The sequence below is a fragment of the Pan troglodytes genome, chromosome 13, assembly GCF_028858775.2.
Source record: "Pan troglodytes isolate AG18354 chromosome 13, NHGRI_mPanTro3-v2.0_pri, whole genome shotgun sequence".
Lineage (NCBI taxonomy): Eukaryota > Metazoa > Chordata > Mammalia > Primates > Hominidae > Pan > Pan troglodytes.
In genome coordinates this window covers 63080251-63094269 of record NC_072411.2, presented here as the reverse complement: position 1 = coordinate 63094269, position 14019 = coordinate 63080251, and the positions used below count along the sequence as shown (strand labels likewise).

General features: G+C 39.6%; 1 pseudogene; it reads left to right on the top strand.

Annotated features, from left to right (window-relative positions):
• Positions 1 to 222: 222 nt before the first annotated feature.
• On the top strand, positions 223 to 1998 carry LOC470570 (ATP-dependent RNA helicase DDX18-like; annotated as a pseudogene).
• The last annotated feature ends 12021 nt before the right edge of the window (positions 1999 to 14019 follow it).

Here is a 14019-nt window from a genome sequence, read left to right as displayed (position 1 = left end):
TGGAGGACCCATACAGTGGTGCTGCTGTGAAGATGTGAAGGCGTCTCCCCAAGAACACATCTTACCTACGGATGACACTCCTGTGCAAGAAGATGGAGAGGCAGAATTTCAAATGGTGGCAGTGAAACCTAAAGCCACCGGGGGCTTTGGATGTGAGCCTATCAGAGGCTCAAAATGGAAATGTGTCAGAAGAAACAGTGGGGCATGGAAAAGTTAAAAAAATCCCTAAAACATGTTATGATTGTGGGCTTGTCAGAAGCCCCAAATGGAGACACGTCTAAAGAAATAGTAGAAAATGTAAAAGTTAAAGAAAACTAGAAATCTATCATACTAACCAGTGCAGAAGCAGCAATTCAGTCTCTAGATTCGAAATCAAAAAAGAAAAGAAGAACAAGAGAAAAATAGTGACTAATGCTGGGCGTGATACAAAAAAAGCAAAAACTGAAAACAAAGGGGAATCCGAAGAAGATGGTATCGAGGCTCCTGAAGAAACAGAAAACTGGGGGGAAGCCAGACAATGAGAGAGATGAGAATACTTCATTTCTTCTCTAATTTTGTCAGTGAAAACACTTTGAAGGCAATAAAAGAAATGGGCTTTACCAACATGACTGAAATTTAGCATAAAAATGATGGGCCACTTATGGAAGGCAGGATCTTCCAGCAGCTACACAAACCAGCAGTGGCAAAAACCCTGGCATTTCTCATCCCTGCATTTGAACTCATTGTTAAGTTAAAGTTCATGTCCAGAAATGGAACAGGAGTCTTTATTCTCTCACTAATTGAACAGCTTGTCCTGAGACTCTTGGTGTTCTTAAGGAGCTAATGACTCACCATATGCACATGCATGGGTTGATAATGGGTGGCAGTAACAGATCTGCTGAAGTACAGAAGCTTGCAAATGGGATCAGCACTGGTGGTCACACCAGGCCATCTCCTGGGCTGTATGCAGAATTCTGCAGGATTTAAGTATAAAAACCTATGGCGTCTGGTTATGGATGAGGCTAATGATATCTTGGATGCTGGGTTTGAAGAGAAATTAAAGCAAATTATTAAACTTCTTTGAACATGGAGACTATGCCCTTTTCCGCCACACAAACTCAAAAACTTGAAGACCTGGCAAGGATTTCTCCAAAAAAAAAAAAAGGAACAAATGTATGCTGGTGTTGATAATGATAAAGCTACTGCAACAGTGGATAGTCTCAAGCAGGGATATGTTGTTCGTCCCTCTGAAAAAGGATTCCTTTTGCTCTTTATATTCCTTAAGAACTGAAAGAAGAAACTGATGGTCTTCTTTTCATCCTGTAGGTCTGTAAAATACCACTATGAGTTGCGGAACTACATTGACTTGCCTACCTCAGCCATTCATTTCCAGAAGCAAAATTACGTGTAGAATTACATTTTTTCCAGTTCTGTAATGCAGATTCAGGGATATTGTGTACAGATGAGGCAGGGAGAGAGCTAGATATTCCTGGCTGGATTGTTCAGTATTATCCTCCAGATGACCCTAAGGAATATGTTCATCGTTGGGGGACAATAGCCAGGGACCTAAACGAAAGAGGGCATGCCTTGCTCAGTTTTTGCCCAGAAGAATTGGGTTTTGTTTGTTACCTGAAGCAACCCAAGTTTCCATTAAGTGAATTTGACTTTTCCTGGCCTAAAATTTCTGACATTCAGTCTTGGTTTGTAAAATTAATGAAAAAGAACTACTTTCTTCATAAGTCAGCCCAGGAAGCATATGAGTCATACATACGAGTAAATGATTCTCATTCTCTGAGACAGATTTTTAATGTTAATAACTTAAATTTGCCTCAAGTTGCTCTGTCATTCGGTTTCAAGGTGCCTCCTTCTGTTGATGTGAATGTGAACAGCAATGAAGGCAAGCATAAAAAGAGAGGAGGCGAGAGTAGATTCAGCTACCAGAAAACCAAGAAAGTTAAGTCCATAATCTTTAAAAACATTAGCAAGAAATCATCTGATAGCAGGCAGTTCTCTCACTGAAGATACACCTTTCTTTCATCTTGAATAAGTGTCCTGAGGTGGAGTTTTTCCCCTTTGCTCTAACAAAGGCATTTTTGTAGGCTTTAGAATTTGAATGGATATAACAACAGTGTAGACTGACTTGGGTTGCGAGCACTGAGCATTGTTATTTCCAGCAAGTCTCTTTTGTATTTTTGGGATTTAAAACAGATTTTAACTGTTCTTGGTTGCTCAAGGGCAAAGCAAGGAGTCTTCTTCATCTTTCTTGTGATGATATGAGATTTTAATTTTAAATACACCCCAAATTTATGTAATTGTTTTAATATAATTTTGTACCTTAAAAAGAACAAAAGCCTCTTAGAATCAAGATGAAAACTTCAAATTTTCTGTATTTTTTCTTTTTCTATTTTTTCCTTTTTTTTTTTTTTTAGAGATGGTTTCGTTCTGTCACCCAGGCTACAGTGCAGTAGAATAATCAGAGCTCACTGCAGCCCGGACCTGGCAGGCTCAAGTGATCCTCCCACCTCAGCCAACCAAATAGCTAGGACTACGGGCATGCACCACCTTGCCCGGCTAATTTTTTATATTTTAATTTTTTGTAGAGATGGAGTTTCACTATGTTTTCCAGGCTAGTCTTGAACTCATTGATTCTCATCCCAAAGTGTGAGGATTACAGGCATGAGCCACAGCACTCAGCCCAGCTTCTCTTTATTATGAAAAATGAGAGCTTATTCTTGAGAGGACAACAGGTTTCATTGTTTATCTGGTCTGTCTACTGTAATGAAAGCTGGAGATGTTATTTAGGCAATGAGGCACAATACTGCTGTCACTAGCATTGGTGAGCTGTCCCCACATGGTATGATTATGATTTTCATGTCGTTAGCACTGAAGTCCTCAGAAACAGGATAAAGTGGGAAAGCAGGTGTCAGGTGAGAACTCTGTCCTTGTAAGGAACATCCAGTTGATAGATATGAATGCAATTAAGTACTTCCTGTCACTGGATCATATCATTAGGACTCTGCTCACCTGATCTGTGATACAAGCTGAAATCAACTATGCTGTGAAAACTTTTTCAAATTTTGTCATTTTAGCAAATTACAAAATATTCTCTATATGTAAAAATCTCCAGGTGGGCATTTTAAAGTGAAGTGAGCAAGTTCCTAAGAAATATTTCCTGTGTATCTGTTGTTTTATGTTTTGCTAGAAACAAAGGAGATGTAGTTTCAGCTCACAAAGGGCTTAAAGTTTTGTTGGAAGAGAAAATGATAAAGACACTTGACAAAAGCATGTACTTTTTTTTTTTTCTTCAGAGACAGGGCCTTGCTCTGTTGCCCAGGCTGGAGCACAGTGCTATGATTATTGTTCACTGCAGCCTTGAACTCCTAGGCTCATGCTATCCTCCCACCTCAGCTCCCCAAAACACTGAGATTACAGGTGAAAACCACTGTGCCCGGCCCACAAATATATAATTTTTGGAAGCATGTTGTGACACTTGGAAGTCCCTAAGTGGAAAGTCATATTGAGCAACCAATTAAAAGGTGAAAGAGTTGAGGCTTGCATCTGACTCAGCCTTAGAGCACCAGATTTGAATTGGTATGGCAGGAAAAATGGTTTGAGTGGAGAAGCAGTGTGGGATTAAAAACAAATGAGCATGTTTAGGGACTGAAAGGAGACCCACTTGACTGGAGCAGTGGATTCCTGTTTCAGAGTACTGGGATATTTTGGATACATAAGTTGGATCCAGATCGCTAAAGGTTTAGCTTTAGATTTTGATTGCTGCCATAACAAATAATCACAAATGTAGTAGTTTAAGATGACACAAATCTATTATCTTATAGTTCTCTGGGCCTGAAGTCTAGTGGGCTCAACTGGTTTCCCTGCTTGGAATTCATAAGACGAACGTGAAAGTGTTGGTGCAGTTGTGCTCTGGAGAAGAATCTGCATCTGTGCTCATTTAGGTTGTTGGCAGAATTCACTTCTATGTAGTTGTAGGACTGAGGTCTCTGTTTTCTTGCTGGCTGTTGGATGGTGGTTGCTTTTAGCTTTTGGAGGCCACCTGCCTTCTTTGCTCATGGATCCCTTGCTCCATTTTCAAAGCTGGCAAAGGCAGTTTGAGACTTTCTCATGCTTTAAATCACTCCAGTGCCTCACTCATCTGCTGTATCACCCTGATTCTTCTGCCTTTCTCTTCCACTGTTAAGGGCCCTTGTGATTACATTGGTCCCAACTAGAGAATAAAGGATAATCTCCTAATCTCCCTGTTTTAAGGTTCAGAACCTTCTATCTGCAAAGTTCCTTTTGCCATGTCACGTAACATATTCATGGGTTCCAGGGACTAAGGGCCAAGCTGAGGAGTTTGAATGTGAGACAGAAGATAATAGAGAAGCACTGTAGATTATTGAACAGAGGAAATATACGTAGGTACACAGGACAGGCTGATGATATGACATACCTTCAAACCAGTATTATTTAACTATTCATGTAACATTTATGTAGAGGAGAGACTGAGCAAGACATAGGGAACAGATGAGGAGAACTACTGGTGGCTGTTTTTGACCTCTCTTTATTAGACCCAAGCAAATTGACTCAGTCTTGAAAACTCCACTCAGTAGAAGAAGATTCCTATAGTTGATTGTACTTACCCTCCTTCAGGGCAGTTTAGCCAACACCCTTGTGGGAGGGTGGCTCATCCTCCCCCTGACTTATGTGGTTTATCAAAGTATTCCCTCTATAAACATTTGCGGAGGAATTCTAAAATAGATATCCTTTATCTCACTATCTTTTCAGTGAAGCTTCAGCCCCCTTTTATAGATGGGCGTCTTAGGCCACCACCCCACTGTGCCCCCCAGCCCTAAGCTGGTTCTGAGGATATTCATCATTTTATTCATTCATGAGCATTTGCTATATGCAAGTAATGATCCAGGTGCTGGGGTTACTGCAGTGAACAAAGTCCCTTTGCTCCTGGAACTTAACCTTCAAGTGGGAGAAGAAAGTCAGGAATCAAACAAATATACATCAGATGATGCAAATGTGAAGAAACTAAGTAGGTTAGAAGGATAGAGAGTGGTGGGTGAAGATGGAAGGTAACATTGGAAGAGACACTTAAAAGAAGTGAAGTGTTAAGCCATGTGGCCGTCTAGTGTAAGAGTGTTTAAGGCAGAGGAAATAGCAAATGCGATGACTGTGAGAAGGGGGCATGCTTGGGACATTCATGGAAAATAAATGGGTCTAAAAGACTACATATTGGGTACACTGCTTAGGTGATGGTTGCACCAAAATCTCAGAAATGACCACTAGAGAACTTATTCATGTAACCAAACACCACCTGTTCCCCAAAAACCTATTGAAATAAAAATTAAATAAAAATAAATTGGTCTATGGCTGGAGCAGAGTGAGTGAAGGGGGAGGAGTGTTTGGAAAGGAGGTCAGAGAGGTGGCAGGCAGTGCTGTAGTAAAGTCATCTGTCATTGGTCCACATTAAGCAACATTCTAAACTTGGGCCTGCATGTTCTCACACACTGTTTACTCCAAAACTTTAGTCTGATTACCACACAGAAGGATTTATTTGTCTCAAGAAATTTGGACCAAAGAGCAAAATAGCATATCCAAGTTCTGGGTATAGACTGCTGTGAAAAATTAACTTATATGCATTTATTCACTATTGTTTATGACGTAAACAAAGCTGCTCTTCTTCTATAATAAGAAGAGTTGGTAATATTGTACCTTTATTTTCCACCATCAATATTATTATAAAATAAAAGAGCTGAATATATAATATACTGCCGAGAGGGTAATGAGCAGGATTCAATCACACATTTAAATGAATTTTTAAGAAATCTGAACCATGTCCAAGTTCTTCCATCTAAGCATCACTTAAGAATCTGTTTGTTCAGTTGAGTTTCATCTCTGCAGCTGCCAAGGCACTTCAGTTCTGCCAGCTCGACTCTCTGATTGCAAAATAAAGGGTGGTCAGTTAACAGTGGATGTGAAGAATAAGAATGTTCTGTGAAAAGAATGACATTATGAGAAACCCTGATAATGGAAAACTGGAGGCTTCCCTCTTGTGCCCCTCTTAGCCTGAAGGCAGTTAAATGGGAGGGTATTCTCACCTTCCCCGAATCTCAGCAGCCTTTGACGGGGTATGTGTGCTTTTGGAAGATGGATGCACTTTGCTGCAGCTTACATTCATAAATATTTTTGTAGTATAATAGGTTGTCAAAACAAATCTGTGTTTTCCATTTGTGTGTGCGTGAGTGTGTCAGTATGCCTCTTCATCTTTTTGTCCATCTAGAGGTAGAGCACAAATAGTTTACTTTCCTCGTTGTGGATTTTTCATTACAGTATAGAGTTTTGCAGAAGTGAGTCATGAGGAATAGGTAAATAAATGACCATATAATTGGTGGGAACAGTTTGTGTATCTTTGTTTTAGCAGTTCCATGTCTTTGCTGGAAATCTGTGGTTCTTTTTAAGCATTTTTTGATGGAAAATCCTATCTGAAGCTTGGCAGTAACTATATCATTGAGCTAGGGAGGGAAGGCAAGGTGGTCTTGTTGACAACACAGTCGTGCCTGTGGAAATGCAGCATTGTGTTCAGAGGACAGGCACCAAGTTTCATACAACTTCATCACTTGTTAGCTGTGTGAACTTAAGTGATCTGCTTAACTTCTCTGAGACTCCATTTTTTATTTTGTAAAATGAGGAAAACAATGCTTACATCCTGGAGTGGTTGTGAGAATTACATGAGGTAATATAAGTATAGTGCTTAGTGTAGTGCCTGCACCTGCTAAATGCTCTATAAATGGTAGCCATTTTTACTATCATTTTTCTTTGGCTTATTTCATTCTGATGGCACAGCATGTAGACTTGGCATAAAGCAGCAGTCTTTCTGGTGCATGGAAATGTAGTTCCTTAGAGGCTAGCACATCAAACCCTGAAACTCAGTGTATATCCTCCTTCAAATTTTTCACAATATTTTTCTCTCTTCAAGGAAACCTGGACAAAACATTTTGCTGCTTGCTGCCTGAATTGACCAGCAATTCTAGTTTCCAAGGAGATTGTAAATGGATGTATTTGTGTATGCTGATTTGCCTCAACTTTAGAAGAATTCCTCAGGGTATTCTTCAAAAGAGACAGAACATAATGGAAATGCTTTTATTTTTTCATAAGCCATGGAAAATTGTGTGTGTATGTGTGTGAATCCTTAGTGATCTAAAAGTTACTTAGAAGTGGTCAGGCAAATGGAAAGATTTGCTAATGAAAGATTTATCTCCCCATGACTGCAATTTTATATGTCCTTTCAGATTAATTTATCTGGGTCTTTTTCTATTTAGAAAGGCATTTAGTGTAATTTGGAATTGTAATTAGGATATTCTATACCATCTGCAGTGCTCGATGTAATTCTCTAGCTTCACTATGGTTACATCACAAAGGAGGCTGGAGCTGAAGTCTGCTTTTTTACTCTAGAAAACCCAACAGCAATCACACAATGTCTATCCTTGATAGGTATTCAATATTGGTTAACTGATAATAAAGTTTTACTCCTGGTACAGGTTCCATTAGGGCTTGTGGTGAAAAATTGCACATTAGTATCTTAAAAATTATGGATTGATGGACAGAGGATGCCACTTTCAAAGGCTCTTGGTTCTAATTCTAGATAGCCCATATGACATTGACCCAGGCCTCTCTTAGTCTCTCTGTTTTCATTCAGTCAATTGTCAGATGGGATAATAAAACTGATATAGCTTCTAGTATTTTAAGGAGAGTTATTGCTGTTATTTTTTTGCATATCTAAATGTTGAAAATTTTGATTTAGAGGTCAACATCATTCTTTTCACAGAACACTTTTATTTTTCACATCCACTATTAAATGGCCACCCTTTATTTTGCAATCAGAAAGTTGAACTGGCAGAATTTAATTGCCTTGGGTCCAGGCTTGTTTGATGGATTGATTCATTCATTCATCACTCATCATGTATTCGTGCAGCATTGAGTGGCACAGTGTGGTGTAAAGGACACAAGCTTTAGAATCAAGACTTGGGTTTGCATCCAAGCTCTCTTACTAGTTTTATGATCTTGGTAAAATTACTTCACCTTTATGAGCTTCCATACTGACATCTGTGAACATAGGTGGTTGCAATGATTACAGAAGAATGAAGAGGTGAAATGCCTGCACAGTGCATATTCCTTTTAGATAGGAGGTGCTCTACTTCCCTCCTACTTTGCACACTGGCATCCCATGGAACAGACTGACAGTCTTTACTCTTTAGAGAGTTTGCAATCTAAATGAGGAATATGTAAAAAGGAATAATTATAACATTACGATTTGGCAAGAGCCATCCTGGTCTTATTAAAAAATGAGTCTGTGGATAGTTTGAGTGAAAACAGTGAGTAAAAACCAGGATTCAAGAAGAGATTCTAAACAAAACATGATTGGCAGCCAACCTTAACTTCTGATACTGGAGCTGCCTTTGCCAGTGCTTTCTTCATCAATGCCTAAGTTGTAGTGAGACCACAAAAGCGAAATCTCTCATACCTGCTTGCTGATCAAGGGGATTATGTTCAGTTACATGTGAGTTGTACTAGATTAAGTATTAGTAAAGAGTTTCTTTTCTCAACTTCTCCTAAATAGATTAAGTGGCTTATTAATGTGCTTTTAATTCCATTATCTTTAACATTTTTCATTCAAAATGTATGTAATAGGTTGGGAGTGCTGGGGGATGTACCCAGCCCCCACAGGCAGATTTGTTACCACCCCATCTGCCATCCCAAATGCTAAATCCCAGGAACACCACTGCTTTGCAGTATGTTCTATTTTACAAGACTTTGAGGAAAGAGAAACACAGAAAGACAGTGACAATCACTGCAGGGTTAGAGAGACAGAGAGCATAAGGTTAGAGCTAAAACTTCTAAAAAGCAAATGGAGTGTTGGAAAAAAGGAACAGAGGGAAGAATTGAATACATTTACCAGGGAATTAATGAATAGGCTAAAGTATTTATGCAGGCAGAGAGCATATGGAAAAGGGGGAAATGAATCATGGAAGAAGGCAGCAAGTCTTATCACATGAGTTTTTTCATCTTGAGAAGTGTGTGTGTGTGTGTGCGTGTGTGTGTGTGTGTGTGTCTGTACACAAGCTAACGTGTGTGTGTGATTGGAAGGAGAAACAGTTACTAAGTCCAGTCCATACCACAGGAGAGAGGAAAAAAGTATCTACCATGAGGTTGTCATGATGGTTAATGTGTTCTGAAGTGTTACATCTGAGCCATACCTTGTAGAGGACTTCTGTAGTAACTATAAAGAGAAAGCCATAGAGCAAGGGGAAGGGTTGTGGAGAGCTGAGATCTGGATGAATACGGTAAGCTTCTCCACTTGCTGGCACTTTTATTGCCCCCTCCTCCTTCCTGGTTTCAAGACTTGCTGTCATACCCAGTGATTGGTTTTGCCAGGGCCCTTATAGGTATTGGTGTCTCCTGTAAGAATGACTGTAGAGAAATGGGAGGCTTGGAGAGATTGGGGGATTTTGAAAGACTATGGGTTTGAAAACTTCTGCAACTTGGGGCTGTAGAAATAGGGAGGGGAAGACAAACTTATTCCTAAGTGTTTCTGATGAAGAATATCTTGGCCGGACGTGGTGTCTCATGCCTATAATCCTAACCCTTTGGGAGGCTGAGGAGGGTGAACACCTTCACCTCAGGTGTTTGAGACCAGTCTGGGCAGCATAGCAAAACCGCATCTACAAAAAGTACAAAAATTAGCTGGGTGTGGTGGTGCATGCCTGTAGTGTCAGCAACTCGGGAGGCTGAGGCAGGAGGATCGCTTGAGCTCAGGAGGTTAAGCTTTCAGTGAGCCAAGATTGCACCACTGCACTCCAGCCTGGGCAACAGAGCGAGACCCTGCCCCCCTACCCCTCCAAACACACACACACACAGAATATCTTGCCTCATTAAATATAATTGTAACATTGGGGACAGGGTTCAGGAGAGTATGTGGTACAAGTGAGCGTGGGAAGCAATTAAGCACATGGGAGGAGCCTGAGAATAATGCAGACAAAAAAATGTCAAATAGGACTCAGAGCAGTTGAAAAAAATGGCTGAACCTGGATGATATAAGAAAAGGCTCTAAGAAGGTGGGTGTATCTGAGGCCAGAGGATGGCCAGCAATGGAACTGCCCTGCCAGTCTACAGTGGAGCCACCTGAAGTGAGAGCTGAGCGGCCAGCACAAGGCCAGGAGTCATGGCAGTGACATCTGTCCTAAACCCATGGGCTAGGCTTGGGTTGTGCCTGCAGGGACAGGGCCTGGAATTGAATTCTCCCGCAGGGTGATCTCTACACAGATGTCTGACTGAGGCCTGTGTACTGGCACTATGCTCCCTGCTCAAAGCTCGTATGTGGAAATTATAATCCAGCAGATTATTTCTGAAATCTTGAAAAATCTCCTGATCATAATAAGTTCCTAGCTAAAAACCTCCAGATAGACAGGAAAGCACAATTTCAAAATAGAGCTTACATCTAAGGAAGTAAAAAAAGGTAATTTTATAAAATCAAAAATGTAAATGCATTTAATAACCTCAAAGAGATAACGAGGTGAAAGTATCTATACATAGACATATAGATAGCTATATAGATATATAAAAATATGATGTTATAAATCAAGAATGGGTTATTATGGAAAAGAACCACTTAGAAATAATGGCAATAAAAAATAAGGTTGTTGATATAACAAGACTCGACATAGTGAACTAGACATAACTTAGACATAACTGAAGAGTCAATTAGTGAATCATAAAATTGTGTTGAAATATTAATTTTATCTGATATTAATTGAGTAATTATTTTGTGCCCAACATTATTCTAAGCATTTAATATGTATAATTTCATTTAATCCTTGCAAGAATGATATAAAGTAGGTTCTCTTTTCATTCCCAATTTATTGATTAGGAAATTAAGGCCAAGAGGATAAGTAATTTGCCAAAAGTCACACAACTAGTCTTGAATCTAAAAAGAGCCCTTGTGTTTAACCATCGCACTATAACACTAACTCCCAAGATTTCTCAAGATGCAGCACAAATAATTAAAGAGATAGAAACTAAAGGAGGAAAAGTTAAGAGGGGATAAATTCCAGAGATAATGAATAAAAATCTGTATTTTAACAAATCCACGGGTGATTTATAAGCATTTTAAAGATCGAGAGCTTTGTTCATTCCCAAGTGTGTTTTCTTAAGATAGTAATGAACAAAGCTCTTCTCTCATCCTCTATTGGATGCTTCTCTGAACAGTGACTCGGATTCTGGGAGAATTTGACAAGGGAAGCTCACTATTCAGCAGTCCCTAGGGCGATTTGGCAGCATAGATCTTCTGAATGCCAGTTCCAAATGATTGCTAGTGGTCATCTGAAGCTATGTCGAGAAGGATTCTGAGGCTACATCTGGCCGTAACAGGAAAGAGTACTGTAATTAGTGATATGTGTCATGGGCAAGGGAAGGAGTAACATGGGGGAGGGTTAGCAGTATGTGGCCATATATATGGCCTGGAGAGAACCCCATCTGCTAACCATCTTTGGAGGCCAACGAAGGACAGGATTAGGAGAGCAATGAGCAGGTAGTGAGGACCACTTCTTTTATAGAGACCTCAAATTCTGGGTTACCGAATTTTCTGAAGACTACCTTTGTTTTGAGGTGACATAAGTAAATTATTTTTGTACAAACATGGGCTTGAGACCTTCTCAAACTGACCCATATATTTCAAATTCTAGTACTGAAGAGAACCCAATAGGACCAGCTGATTGGGGAATGTCTACACCAGCTTATGTGAACTTGGTTTCTAATACCCTAAAATCTCTATTGACAAAACAGGATTTCTGAGAATTTGTCACCATTCATATTAGTGTGTAGAATTGAATACTCCTATCAATTTGTCAGGACTTTCATATTCCTGCTCGGCTCCTCATTTCTATCCTACTCATCTCAAGCTGACCTAGGTTAAAGGGCTGAAGCAGCTTTCAGCAGACGACACTCATGGCCCACCACGCTTGTCAGGCCATAGGATGTTGCACCGTTAAAGATTTTACTCAGGCAGTGTTTTTTGTTTGTTTGTTTGTTTGTTTTTCTAAAGTGTTTCAATTTCCTAAGATATTTTAGGATCTTTAATATTTTTCAAGAAGGCAAAGTCTTCTAGAAGCAAATAGTTTATTAACAAAGAATAAAAAGGTCTAATAGTGCTAGACAAGGGGCTTTAAGAATGGAATTGAGAAGTCAGGGATCTATAATAAAATGATAATATGACTGCCTTTGCATGAATTGCTGCGTTGGAAAAATCAGGAAATTTGATATCTGACAGGTCTAGGTAGAATTTTGACTATTCTAAAATGTACAAATTTGAGAAGGTCTCTGTTTCCTCAGTTGTAAAATGGGTAAAATAATACCTCCCACACAGTGCCATGTGTATAAATGTGTGACACATTAATAACATCTAAACAAAAAATGAGAGTTTCCCTTTCTTCTGTTATCTGGTTTCATTGCACATGACATGTTGTTATCAACCTCAATTTTAAGAGTTCAGAGGAACATGATGCCAATATTTTAGTGTTCAAACTTCCAATTAGGAAAGTAACATGTTATCTAATCCAAATCTCTCATGTTTTAATTTATTCTGCAAATTATGAAAATAGCAAATTCTTATGCTGATCAAGCTGCCCCTGAAGACATGGATGTAGGGACTAAGTACCTTAAAGCTCACAGAGCAAGTGGAGCTGAGTTGGTGCACTTCCTTTGCCAGCAGGATAAGCTGCACTCGCCTGCCAGGCTGCAGCAGGGAGATGAAGTACCCTGATCACTCATGTCTTGATTCTGAGTCCAGCCAACACTGCCTTTGAAAGTGATGAGGATATGCATTTATTGCCATAGACTAAAGGAGAAATGTCCCGTAAAAATAATTCTTGCACTTGCAGACATTCTAAAGTCTCTATGGTAAGATCTTTTCCAGTCTATTTGCACTGTGAGGAGGAGACTGAAGAGGAAACTGAGACACACTCAGCTGTCAGACATGGAGCTAAGAATACACATAGCCTCCTGATTCTAAGTCATGCTAACCAGTTTGCCTCTTGATTGCCCCGAAGGTACAAGTACAAAGGATTTATGGACAAAATCATCTCTTTATGTGGTGCTCCTAAGGTATCTAGCATAGTCCTGGCATCTAGAAAGTGCCATGATGTCTGACTATTGTTGCAGAAAGTGACTTTTTTTTTTCTTTTTAACTACAGTAGCCATGACAATCTAGGGATGTTTGGGATTCAGATAGACTGTTTTCCCTTCTTCCTTGAGCTCAATCTGGTCAGTAGGAAAGGAAATTTGACCATGATGCGTCCTTAAGGAAATCTTCCATAAAAAGACATGCCATAAAGACTTAAGCACATGGCAGAAATTATTACAGAGTCATCTTCAGAAAGTTTATGACAGTTAAGGATGTGGGAACTGGAGGACTCAGGATAATTGGATCAGGCTGTGATGTACTGAGAATCATTTGTGGTTTTGGTGGCAGTAAATGTGCTAGTAAGACCAAACCAGTCAAAACTAACTGCAATGGGCCTATTATTTGCAGGAAATATGTTCCCATAAGAAGCCCTTGATGAACAAGTAGCTTAATGATAACATAAAAACCTAGAGACTTTAGCCTGAGGTCAAAGATACTTAGTAATAGCCAGTTCTTGGTCTTGACATTAAAGGAAAGACAATATCTGAAAATCAAAAAAGGAATTCACTAGATTAATGAAGGAGGCCAATTAACCCACTTTGCAACCAAAACTGAACAAAACCAAACAAGAACAAAAGCACCATGCCCAGAAAGTTGAGAAAAAAGAAAATTAACATAAGTGTATCAGGCTTTGTGAAACTTTGGAGCATCCTAGGAAGGAAATGATATGGACTATCACCAGCTAATTATTAGACAGAATCTGCTGCCAGCGTCGGGGAAACAGAACCAAGGAGGAATCAATCTCCCCTCCGTGAAGTGCTAATTTCAAAGCCCAATTAGGTTTCCACGGCCCTGAT